At 35.1% G+C, this 12,693-nt stretch overlaps 1 non-coding gene across 1 annotated transcript; it reads right to left on the reverse strand.

Annotated features, from left to right (window-relative positions):
* Positions 1–11,369: 11,369 nt before the first annotated feature.
* LOC141510402 (U6 spliceosomal RNA) lies at positions 11,370–11,475 on the reverse strand. Its single transcript, XR_012474896.1, has one exon. It is a non-coding gene; the product is annotated as a U6 spliceosomal RNA (small nuclear RNA).
* Between the last annotated feature and the right edge of the window lie 1,218 nt (positions 11,476–12,693).

Here is a 12,693-nt window from a genome sequence, read left to right on the forward strand (position 1 = left end):
CACATATATATGTATCAGGGCTTGCTTTAATGTCATATTTATTGTTTAGACTTAAAAAAGTGATGAGGAAAATGTTAATAATTCATATTAAACTTAAAAGTGTGTTGTACCTTTTTGGAAAGCTGGTTATTAAATATTTACTGTAACAACACCGATCTCAGCATGTTTATTTACCCTAAGAGGAGGTTGATTGCATCAGTAAGTTAAAGTCAGCACTGTTCATGTATCCTTGTCCTCTCCTTGGCTCCCTTCCAGAGGCACATTTCAGAAAAACACAGAAGTATAATGTTTCCCCAAAGCAAAACAGGACACATGGGGAAGATGATAATATAGATCTTTGAATCAATAGGCTTGCCAGAAGAAATAGAACAGAGAAAGAGAAGAAAGTAGAATACAGCTCTGGGAGATGCTCACAAAAAGGAACTGGAATGAGGAAAAGAAGGAGACTGAGTGGACAGAAAAATATGAAGGGAATCAATAGAGTAGTGTCATTGAATTACACAGTGGTGACTTCTTTTTCCTGATAGTAAAAGCTCAAGAGATAATTAGTTTGTTAATTTGTACCTTTCCTCCAAACCTCTGGGTCCTGAAGGATCCATTTTGATGATTATCTTGTAAACCGATGAAATTATTAATCTAAATAAGCCATCTATCTCTGCTTCATTAATTAGTCATCTTTCATATAAGGGATCTTCATCCCCATCTCTTATCCCTTGCCTGAAAACCATCATTCCTTGCACCATATGTGGAGGAAGAGAGAGAGAACAAGAGGTTTCTGCAGAGCTGGATTGGGTTAATTTTAAAGATGAGACATAAAACATAAACATCAGAAGAAGCTAAAGCCCAGCACCTGGCTCTGAATTGGCCCTCCCTACCCTTGGGTGAGGATGAGTCAAGGATGGGAGGATCCATGCAGAAACTCACTGTGAGGAAGGCTAGAGAAGTCAAGAGGACATCTTAAGTTGAACTGTCCACAGGCTTGATATAACCCTCGGTCCTCTTGTTGGATTCTGTCTGCTCTTCTCTTTGGTTTGGTCACCATTTTGCACTCTAATTCTTCCCCTTTTTCAGTCTCACTTTATGTTCTATTCCCTAAGGCTCCTAACACAGATTTAGTTTTAATTATCTTTGCCTTCTGTTTTGTTTGGATAAGATGAATTAGGGGATAAGGGCAAGGGTGTGCTAAAGCTGGATGACAGCAATTGTTCAATTTTCAGTGTAAGCATGTACACCTTGGAAATCAGCAATCCCAGATGATCAGGATTTAGTTATTGGTCTGTTGATAGTGTAGATTTGGTAATATTGTTAATAATTCAGATTAAAATTAGAAGTGTGTGTGTGTGTGCATTTGATTTTCCTTCTTCCAGAACCCAGTTATTAAGTCTTTATCCACATGTAACAGAATAAGTGAAAGTAGATGACTCCTAGCATCGATTTAGGAAGACCTGAGTTCAAATCATGTTTCAGAACCTTAATTGCTCTATGTTTCTGGGAAGATAATTTACCTTTGACCATAGTTTTCTCAGCTATATAATGGAATAATATTAACATCTCTTTCCTAAGGCAGTTGTGAGAATCAATTGAAATAATATTTGTGAAGTGCCTGGCCCATACTAGGCACTATATAAATGTTGGCTATTATTATTATGGAGGTAGCTAAGTAGCTCAGTGGATAGAAATTTGGGCCTTGAGTCAGCAAGCCCTGAGTACAAATCTAGCCTCAGACATTTACTAGCTGTGTGACCCTGGGCAAGTCACTTAACCTTTATTTTCCTACATTCACTGGAGAAAGAAATAGCAAGTCACTCCAGTATCTCTTAAAAGAAATCTATACAGCACTGGCATGCTATGGTCCATGGGGTCATGAGTCAGACATGACTGAACAACAGTTATTATTATTAAAAAGTAGACATCCAGGGAATGCAACTGAGAAGTAAGGACAGTGCCAATAATATACTCTGGAGGAAGAAGAAAAAAGAAACACTGGCCAGGGCATGAGTTAAGTTCCTTTTGACATATTCAACACACCAGTATTGGTCTCATTTTACAATGAATTCTTGTTGATTGATTTTTGCCAATTTGCCAATGTTGACTCTGTTATTTCCTCCCCCACATTCTCCCTTCCTTCTCTTTTTGTTGCTTTCCAATGTTAGAAAGATTTTTATGATACTTCTTAATAATAGTTCACATTTACATGGTGCTTTACAAATGGTTTTCCTCATGACACTGTAAGGTGGTAGTGCTAGGCATAGTGGATAGATTACTGAACCTGGAGTTAGGAGGAGCAGAGTTAGAATCCTGCCAGAGTCACTGATGAGTTGTGTGATCCTGGGCTAGGGTCCTTTAACTTCTCAGTCTCAGTTTACTTATCTATAAAATGAGGATAATACCACCAACCCTCAAGGTTGGTGAAGGTCCAAGGAAACAAGAAGAAAGTGTGATTTGTAAAATTGACATGATATTAATATTTATTCCCATTTTAACAGACTAACTTAATCTCACTAACTGAGATTAAGTGACTGGGCCTCAGCTGACTTGTTTGTTTTACTTGTACATGTCTAAAGATTCTCAAAGCCCATAGAATATAAGTTCTAGTAGATCTTTCAGAAATGGAAAAATATTATACAAGGGTCCCAATGGGAATTATTTATTTGTTGTCTTAGGATCAACTTAGCAGAGGGGTTTATCGAAAGAGTATAGCCTTCAAGGAAGAGGTTTTGGGCCTCAGTAACTCTTAAATAGAGTTTGTTAAACTTTAATAGCATCTACGGCAATGGAAAGAGCACTCACACTGGTGTAGCAATAGCTGTTTGGAAACCGAGGCAAATGCTATGACTAACCTTAGAATTGAAAGGTGGTACTCAGACCACTCTGTAGAACTCTTAGCTGTGCTGACTTCCTGGTCTAGATACTTCTGCTGTGCTGAGCAAGATCAGGAGAGGAGTATAACCCTCAGCCTAATATTGTTCATCAAATCTTTGCTCTAGTTACTATCACTGAAATATTTATTGCCTATTTACGTGTCTTTCACCTGCTGACAAAAAAAAATCTTTTTCAAGTCATGACCCTTTGGTGGTCCTTTTCTTGTCTCTTAACCTCATGATATTCTTCTTTCTCAATCTAGAAAATTCAAAATGAGAATAATAAGAAAAATCTGGATGATATTGTATATGGATGTCTGTGGAACTCAACAATTTTTATATGGATTTTGTTCTCTCCTTCTCTCCCTCTACTCCCTATAAGAAAATAATATTCCAAATGTAACCCTGTAGAAATTCATTGACTGTTTCACAGGTCATGCTAGCACTATGCAATGTCTATCTCCCTGGCAAACAATGACAGATGAGATTGCCGTAGCATAACTGGTACACAAGAGACATTGCACCCCTAAGGCATGAGTGGGTAGGGTAGAGTCTTCAGAGTTTGGACCTGTTTGTTCTTGGAAGGCAGGGTGGTGGAGTAAACGCCCAAGAATCCTGGCAGAGTCAAAGGGGAAAAGAATACAAATCTCCCCACTCCCACATTGTCAGAGTCACCTGTGAGATGGAGAAAAATTTTTTAGAGGAGAGAAAATGCTGTAACTTGATTGTTCCTTTGGTCTCCTAGTCTGGTTTATAGTGTATGATAACTTTCAGGATTTCATTCTGGGCAAGACCCCACTGAAAACATTCAAAGTGGCTAATCCAACTAAACAAGCTAAGGGAAGATTTCCTAATTTTAAGAACTCATTTTAGTATCTTTTTAACTCTTCAGTTTAACTTGGAGTAAAGAGATCTGGGTTCAGCTCTCAGTATGTTACTTTCTGAGGTTCAGTTTTTTTGTAGAAAAAAATGATGATGATAATACTTATACTACCTGTCTCATTGAACTGCAGAAGAAAGAGCATTTGAAATTTTAGCAGTCTATGTTAATTGTGAATTATTTTCACAATTTAACAAAATATTTGTGTTTGAGGCACTAGACTAGATCTAGGCAGTAGTGATTAAAAAAGGGACATAATTCCTGTCCTTAAATGGGGAGCTGATACATGTATCCAAATGACATAATGCAAGTTAGAAAATGATGTTGTAAGAAATGAAAATTAAAATAACTCTGAGGTACCACCTCACTTATATCAGATTGGCTATTATGACAGAAAAAGAAAACAATAACTGATGGAAGAGATGTAGAAAATAATAAACACTAAGGCACTCTAGGCGGAATTGTAAACCCCATTTTACAGAGCAGATTGGATCTATTCCCAAAGGTCTATAAATCTGTGCATGCCCTTTGACCCAGCAATATCACTAATAGTTCTATATCTCAAAGAGATTTTAAAAAAAGGAAAAGGTCCTATATGTACAAAAATATTTATAGCAGTTCTTTTTGTGATGGAAATTGAGGGGGGATATCCATTAATTGGTGGATGGCTTAACAAGCTCTGGTATATAGTTATGATGAAATACTATTGTGGGAAAAGAAATGACAAGTAAAGTTCTCTCAGAAAAACCTGGAAACTACTTGATATATACAAACAGATGTTATATATCATCACATAAACTACTATCTATCATATATATTATATATACTTTAGATCATGAAGTGATATAAAGTGAAGTGAGCAGAGCCAGGGGATAACTGTACACAGTAACAATATTATACAATGAACAACAGTAAATGACTTAGCTATTTTTAGCAATGAAATGCATTATCTAGGACAATTTCAAAGAATTTATGATGAAAAAATAGTATCTATTTCCAGAGAAAAAACTAATATAGTCCGCCTGTGGATCAAAGCATACTTCCTTTCTTTTTGTTTTCTTTTTTCTTTTTGTTCTGTGTTCTCTTTTGCAACATGATGAATATGAAAATATGGTTTCCAAAACTTCACATATATAATCTATAACAAAGAACTTGCCTTCTCAAGAAGAGGGGGAGATACTCAAGAAAAGGAGAGCATTTGGACATCAAGAATAAAAAAAGAATGTGAAATTTTTTTACATGCAATTGAGAAAAATAAAATAAAAAACTATTAAAAATTACTACATATATAGAAAAGATCAAATGATGTGGTTGGAGGGAATCAAGAAAGAAAGGATTAAATTCATCTGATGGGGTTGGGGGAAGAGTGCCAGAGGAATTAGGAACATTAAAATAGGAGATGGAAACAAAGGCCTTAAAGGAAGATGAATGTTGTTAATAGGCCAAGACAGTTGAAAAGAGACTATTTCAGGTATGGGATGGTGGGAGGGAGGAAGGGAGGTCAGCATAAATAAAATCATAGATCCAGAAGCATTAAGGGTAAAAATTGAAGAATAGTAAGTAGAACAATTTGAATGGATTATAAAGTAGGCAAAAGGAAGTATTATGAAATGAGGCTGAAAAGATAAATTGGAACCAATTTCATGGGGTCCTTGTAGACCAGATTAAGGAATTTGCATTTTGTTTTTAGACAAAATCCTAAAGTTTCTTGTTTTGATTTTTTTTCCTTTTAAAAGTGATGTATATTTGGAACATGACTTCAGCAACTGTCCCTAAAATGGGTGGGATAGGGAAGAGACTAGAGTCCCAGACAATAGTTAAGAATATATTACAACAGTTCAGATGAGAATGGATGAAAATGAAAGGTGGGGACAGAAAGGAGAGAATATTTTGAAGATAGAAGTAATAAGATTTGACAATTTTTACTTGAAACATTATAATAGGCTCTAAACACTTGAGTTTCCCTTTCTCTACTTTCCCATCCATTTTCTGCCAAAGTAATTATCCAAATATACTATGCTGCCTCTTTCTGGTCTTCAAAAATGTGACTTAACAAATAAACTATAAACTCTTTAGCCTGGAATGCAGAACCCCACAAATTGACTACAAGATACAGAGTTGAAGAAGAAGGAAATGTCAAGGATGACTCCATGGTTTCAAGTATGGGTGACTAGGAGAATGACAGCAATGACAACAGAAGAAAGTAAGTTTTTTGGGGATGGCAAAGTTATTTTTCAGGGAAGATGAGTCCAGTTTGGGGCATTTTGAATTTGAGTCAACAGTGGAATCTCTAGGCCTCACTCACTCTTTGTTAAGGACTTCAGTTCTGGGCTGGAGATAGAGATTTGAGAGATACTTGCCTAGAGGTGATAATTTAAACCAGTTGAGAGGATGGGATTGCTAAAGGAAAAAAGAGCAAAGAAAGGAGAAAAGATGGCTGAAGGCACAGCTTTGGGGAATTCCTTACACATGAGTATGAGGAGGAAGAAAAATCAGAGAGGACTGCTCAGGAATTGTCAGAGGTTTGAGCAGAACCAGAAAGAGCAGTGTAACAGAATTATAGCATTTGAAAATTATAGAAACCCTCAGAGTTTTACCTAGTCCAACAATACCTGCCCTGACCATCCTTTCTACAAAATTTGCTAGAAATAAATCACCAGTTTTTGTTTACAACTTCCAGTGAAAGGGAGCCAACTACTTTTTGGGAGCAACTCATTCTATTTTGGATAGTTCTAATTTTTAGGGAGTTTTACTTTACCTCAAAACTAAGTGTATTTATTATACCAGCTATTCTATCCTCTGGGAAAAGAAGGAACAAAACAAACTAAGTGACTTTTAGGCAGTAGGCACCGCACTAAGCTTTACAAATATTATCTCTTTTGATCCTGACAACCACTCTGGGAGGTAGGTGCTATTTTTATCTTTGTTTGACAGTTAAGGAAATTAAGGCAGACAGATGCATTAAATGATATGCCCATAGTCACATAGCTAGTAAGCCAGATGGGAATGCAGTATTTCCTGCTTTCAGGTTCAGAAGTCTATCCTCTCTGTTACCTAGCTGCTTCTTTGGGGTCAAGCAGAAAAAAATCTCAAATCTTTTCCCACAAAGTGACCCTTCAAATATTTAAAGATAACTATGTTGCCTCTCTTCCTCCTGCTCCAAGGCTTCCTTTATCCAGGTTAAATTTCACTATTACTTTTTGTTGTTGTTGTTTTTGCAAAGCAAAGAAGTTAAGTGACTTATATCTAAGGTTGCACAGCTGATAAGTATCAAATGTCTGATGTGGGATTTGAACTCAGGTCTTTCTGACCCCAAGACCAGTGCTCTATCCATTGTGCCATCTAGTTGCTCCCACTATCTTTTTAACCTACTCTACTTTTTAAGCTTCTCTAATATGCTAATATTCTTCCTAAAACATGACATTTAGAACTATATATAATTCTCCAGCTGTGGTCTGGCCAGGATGCTGTGCAGTGGGTTTATCACTTCTGTTGTTTGGATGATAGCTCCTTTCTAATGCTGACTAAGACTGAGTTAGTTTTTTTCCCCCCTTCCATATCGCACTCTTGACTCATATTGAGCCTGTAGCATTTTAAAATTTGGAGAGCTATTTTTTTTCAGATGAACTGTTATCTAAGCAAAAATACTTTCCCCAACTTGTACTTTTGAAATTGTGCGAGTGCAGGGTTTCATGACTGTCACTATTAAAATTTATCTTATTGATTTGGGCCATTGTTCTGGTCTCCCAATATCCTGATTCTCACATAAACCTTATTAACTATCTTTTCTAGCTTAGTATTCTCTTCAAATTTGTTAAGTATGCAATCTACACTTTTATCTAAATCACTGACAAAAGTGTGGAACAAAACAAGGCTAAGGAGAAATCCCTGAAGCACTTATTTCACTGAAGAATATTCTTCCAGTTGATGTCAATTTATTAATGACCATTCTTTGGGTTTTGATCTTTAATCAGTTGTAAGATCAGCTAGTTATATTTTAATCTAGTCTACTTCTCTTTCTTTTTTTTATCTACAGTGAAGGAAGTATCCTTGGTGTTCTTTTAAATAATGCTAGATCACTTTCATTTTATCCACGAGCATAAAGTGTCTTACTTATGACTGCTCAAAGTTCTTGGGGACACCAATATATGAATTTCTACCTGTAGAAGTAAGTGAAATTGATAATACAAATTTCCTATGGAATCAGATATATTTATCACTTATTGTACATTGAAACTCCAAGTGTAACCTCTAATATTGGAGACAACTTTTTTTAAGTAGAAGATTATTAATTCTATTAACATGTTATGGTAATCTTTTTTGTTTTCATCTTTAGAGTTAATAATTTTCTTTAAAGTGTGGTCATTTGTAACCTCATACTTTGCATGCTCTTAAATTCAATGGCATTTTGTCCCCTTAGTAACTTTTTTATTTTTGATTTTTGTAAGGCAATGGGATTAGTGGCCTGCCCGAGGTCACACAGCTAGATGATTATTAAGTATCTGAGACTAGATTTGAACTCAGGTACTTCTGACTCCAGGGTTGGCACTCTATCTACTGCGCTCGCTAGCTGCTCTGCTTCCCCCTTAGTAACTTTTGCCAAAAAATCTGTTTAGGCTTTTCTTTTTTGCTCTAAGATGATGTGATTTTTGTCTTAAGGATAATATTTTTGTCTCAGGATAATATGCAATGGACAAAAAACTCCCTTAGATAGTTATTGCTTCCTAAGGTTCCTGAATGTATGTTATGCTTAGTCTAATTACTAGAAGCTGTCATTCAGGTAACAGCAACCTGCATTGTTGATGATGTTAAATGAATTCCAAAGCTGAATTACTCACAAATTCTATCATAAATCCAGGAAAGACAATTCAAGATCTCCGTCATGTGTACACTGGCCAGGATGCTAGTATTTGTATTGGCATGTTAATGGCTAGCAAAGAACCAGGAACTCAATAAAGGCTCCAAGAAGCAAATATGAAAGCCTGAGGGGATCATGGTAGCCTTTATGTTGTCTGTTTGCTGCCCATATGGCATCCAGTCATAATCTTCAGTAAATCACGAGAATGGAGCATTGCATTTTGCTTTTACCTTTCAAGGACCCAACAATAACATTTGTCAGAAATCTATACATTTAGAAATCATTTGCTGCTAAATGTTAGATAATGGTCAGGGGAATTTTATCAGCACTTCAACAACTCTTAATTTTATTCCCTTAAATAGCAATAAGTCTTTGTCATACATTTTGCTGAAATCAAGATAAAATATGTCTACAGTATTAGCTTAATCTAGCAGTCTAGTAATACAATAAAAAAAAAGAAATGACAATAGGCTAACATAACCCCTACTTGATAAAGTCATGATTGATGCTTGGGGACCACTACTTCTCTTTCTATGTTCTAGAATTTTACTAGGTATCAAACTCATTGACTTATAGCTTTTAAACTCCATTTTCTTTCTTTTATTGATAACAAAGGCAAGGTTTGTCCTCCTTTGTATGACTTTATGATCTTTCAAGGATCATTCACAGTGATTCAGTAATCTCATTTGCCAATGACTTGGACCCCTGAAAGATCCAATAAATAATTAAAACTTTTTAATAAAATTAATTTTAATTTAAAAATTAACATTTATTTTTTCTTCTCATCTCCTCATAAAAAGGGAAGAAAATTAAATCCTTGAAACAAATATGCACAGGCAAGAAAAACAAATTTTTGTATCAATCAGGTTCAAGAATATTTGTCTCATTATGCAGCCTGAATTTATCACCTGTCTTTCAGAAGATAGGTAGCATGTTTCACTATCAGTGCTTTGGAATCCTAGATGATTATTTTCCACAACAGTGCATTTATGTTTATATTTTTCTTTAGCCCCTCCAGGAGTTGTCATTTTCATTTTTGTCACTCTAGTCAATCTGATGGATATGAGGTAAAATTCAGAATTGCTTTAATTTGCATTTCCATATTAATAATTGGAAAAATTTTGTTATGGCTATTGATAACTTGGACTTCATCAATTGAAATCTTCCTGTTTATATCTTTTGAGTACTAAGGAGTTGCTTTTATTCTTATAAATTGATTTAGTTCCTTATATAGCTTGGAAATGAGATTTCTTTTGTTTTGTTTTTTACAAGGCGGTGGGGTTAAGTGACTTGCCCAAGGTCACATAGCTGGGCAATTATTAAGTATCTGAGGTTGGAGTTGAACTCAGGTCCTCCTGACTCCAGGGCTGGTGCTCCATCCACTGTGTCACCTAGTTGCCCTGGAAATAAGGTTCTTGAAACTTGCTGAAAAGATTTCTTTCCTCAGTTATTTTTTTGGGGGGGTTGAAAGGCAATGGGGTTAAGTGGCTTGCCCTAAGCCACACAGCTGGGTAATTATTAAGTGTTTGAGGCCTGAATTGAACTCAGGTCCTCTTGACTCCAGGGCTAGTGCTCTAACCACTGTACCACCTAGCAGCCCCATCCCCCAGTTACTTCTAATTTTAACTGCATTGGTTTTTATTTGTGCAAGCATTTTATTATTATGCAATTAAAATTGTCCATTTTTTCTTTTATGATCTCCTCTAACTCTTGTTTGCTCGTGAACAATTCCTGCAGACATAATTTCTTCTTTACTTCACTAATTTGTTTATAAAGTCATCCTTTATGACTAAGTTCCACATCCATTTGGAACTCATCTGCCAGACTCTCAGTTTTTCTAAGTTTTTATTAAATAGTGAGTTCTTACTTAAGTAACTGGGGTCTTTGGATTTATCCAACAATAGGGTACTGTGATTATTTGCTTTTGTGTATCGTATCCTTAATCTATTATACTGACTGACCTCCCTATTTATTAACCAGTATCATATTGTTTTGATAAGTACTTTGTAATATAATTTGAGATGGTTGTGTTAAGCTCCATTCCTTTTCACTTTTTCATTATATCCTTAGAAATTATTGAGCTTTTGTTCTTACCCATGAATTTTGTTACTATTGTTTTTCTAGCTCTCTAAAGTTATCATTTTGTAGTTTGAGTGATATGGGACAAGATATGTAAATTAAGTTAGATAATATTGTCATTTTATTATATTGGTTTGGCCTACTTATGAGGAATGAGTTTTTTCCCAATTTTTAAAGCCTGACTTCATTTCTATAAAGAATGTGTTTATATATATATATATATATATATATATATATATATATATATATATATATATATATCTGGTTGACAAATCCTAGTTTTGATATACTTAAGTAGGTATTCACAGCTTTTACTCTTCTTTATCTTTCTATGACTTTTAATAGATGTTTCCGCATCTGTAACATCTGGAGATTCACACTGTCTTTATCTTTTTTCCTTTTCATTTTCTTTTTAAAACTTCCCCCCCCCCCCAGTTGCATGCAAAAACAAGTTTCAACATTTGCTTCCAAAACCTTGAGTTCCAAATTCTCTCCCTTCCTTCCACTGCATTCCCCCTCATTGAGAAAGCAAGTTACTTGGTGTAGGTTAAAAATGTATAGCAATAGAAAACATTACTATAATAGTCATGTTGTAAAAGTAAACCTAACCTCCTCCACCCCCCCCACAAAAAACCAGACACCTCAAGAAAAATAAAGTGAAATAAAAGTATACTTCAGTCTCTATTCAGTCAAAAATATGGAATACCTCACAAATTTGTTTGTCATCCTTGTGTAGGAGTCATGCTAATCTTCTCTGTATTGTTCCAATTTTAGTATATGTGCTGCCAAGTGATCATTATTCACACTGTTTTTTTTAGAAGCACAAAAAATGGTTTCTTCTTCAGAGAGTCTAGCTCTGTTGTGTGATACAGAAAAAAATAGTTAATTTTGAATTCCCATTCCAAGGTGATACTTATAATCTGAATGACTTGGGCAAGTTACTTAACCTTCAGGAGTATTTGTACATCTATAAAAATGTGTGGGTTCAAATGAGATGGCATCTGGTCTCTTTCAATTCTATTATCTAAACATAAAGAACCTCATTGCTTAACTCCAAGTTTTGAGTGGTCCCTTTTTTCTTTCTCCTCTGTGTCACATTCTTATACCTAGCAACCCTCTGATTCAGGTTAAAATTTTTTTCTGCCTCTTGGGATTAATTTTCTTCTTTATTTTTGCATTGAATCCTTTCTTCCATTTTGCCCAAGAATACTTCATTCCTCTAATCATCTGGAAAGTAGAAAGGCATTCCTTAAGTTTCTTTATCTTTTATAATTGAGATATGACTACACCTTAAATATAGTTTGCTGTTGCTTGGATGCAATGAAAGATAAATATGGTGAACTTCTTTGACCTTTATTTTTTCTGGAAACAAAAACTGTAATCCTTATTTCTTGACTTTCATATATAAAGAGAGGCAAGAATATCATGAAAGATGGGGATGGATGGTCAACAGCATCAAATGAGAAGCAGTATTCTATAGTGGATAGGGCCCTGGACTTACGGTCAGGGATATCTGAGCTATAATCTTATCCTTCAACACAAGCTTTGCAAATTACTTAATTTCTCTGTGCATCCGTTTCCTTATATGTAAAATGAGATGATTTATAATATCCTCATTATCACTAAATCTATGTACTTAAAATAAAAGATCAGTATGGAAGATATTTTAGAAGAAACCATTGGGTTGGCTAATTAGAAAGATATTGAAGCATTTAAAGAGCTATTTCGATAGAGGTGTAAGTAAAAAAGTCACATTGGAGGGAACTGAAGGAGTAGAGTAAGCCAATATAGAAGTTTAACAGTTAAATAGAGAGCAGGAGCATTTGATCTTAAAGGCTAATATGAAAATAAATCTGTTGATCCTCTATTAAAATCATACAGTATTCCTTATTAACTATTCAATTTACCAACATTAAACAAATCATAAAATACATTTGTCAGAGGCATTCATCAGTGTTACAGAGGCTATCTTGTATGTAGAATGGGGATTCCTTATAGATAGTGAGATCCTCTTC

This window comes from Macrotis lagotis, chromosome 1, assembly GCF_037893015.1.
Source record: "Macrotis lagotis isolate mMagLag1 chromosome 1, bilby.v1.9.chrom.fasta, whole genome shotgun sequence".
In the NCBI taxonomy this organism is placed as follows: domain Eukaryota; kingdom Metazoa; phylum Chordata; class Mammalia; order Peramelemorphia; family Peramelidae; genus Macrotis; species Macrotis lagotis.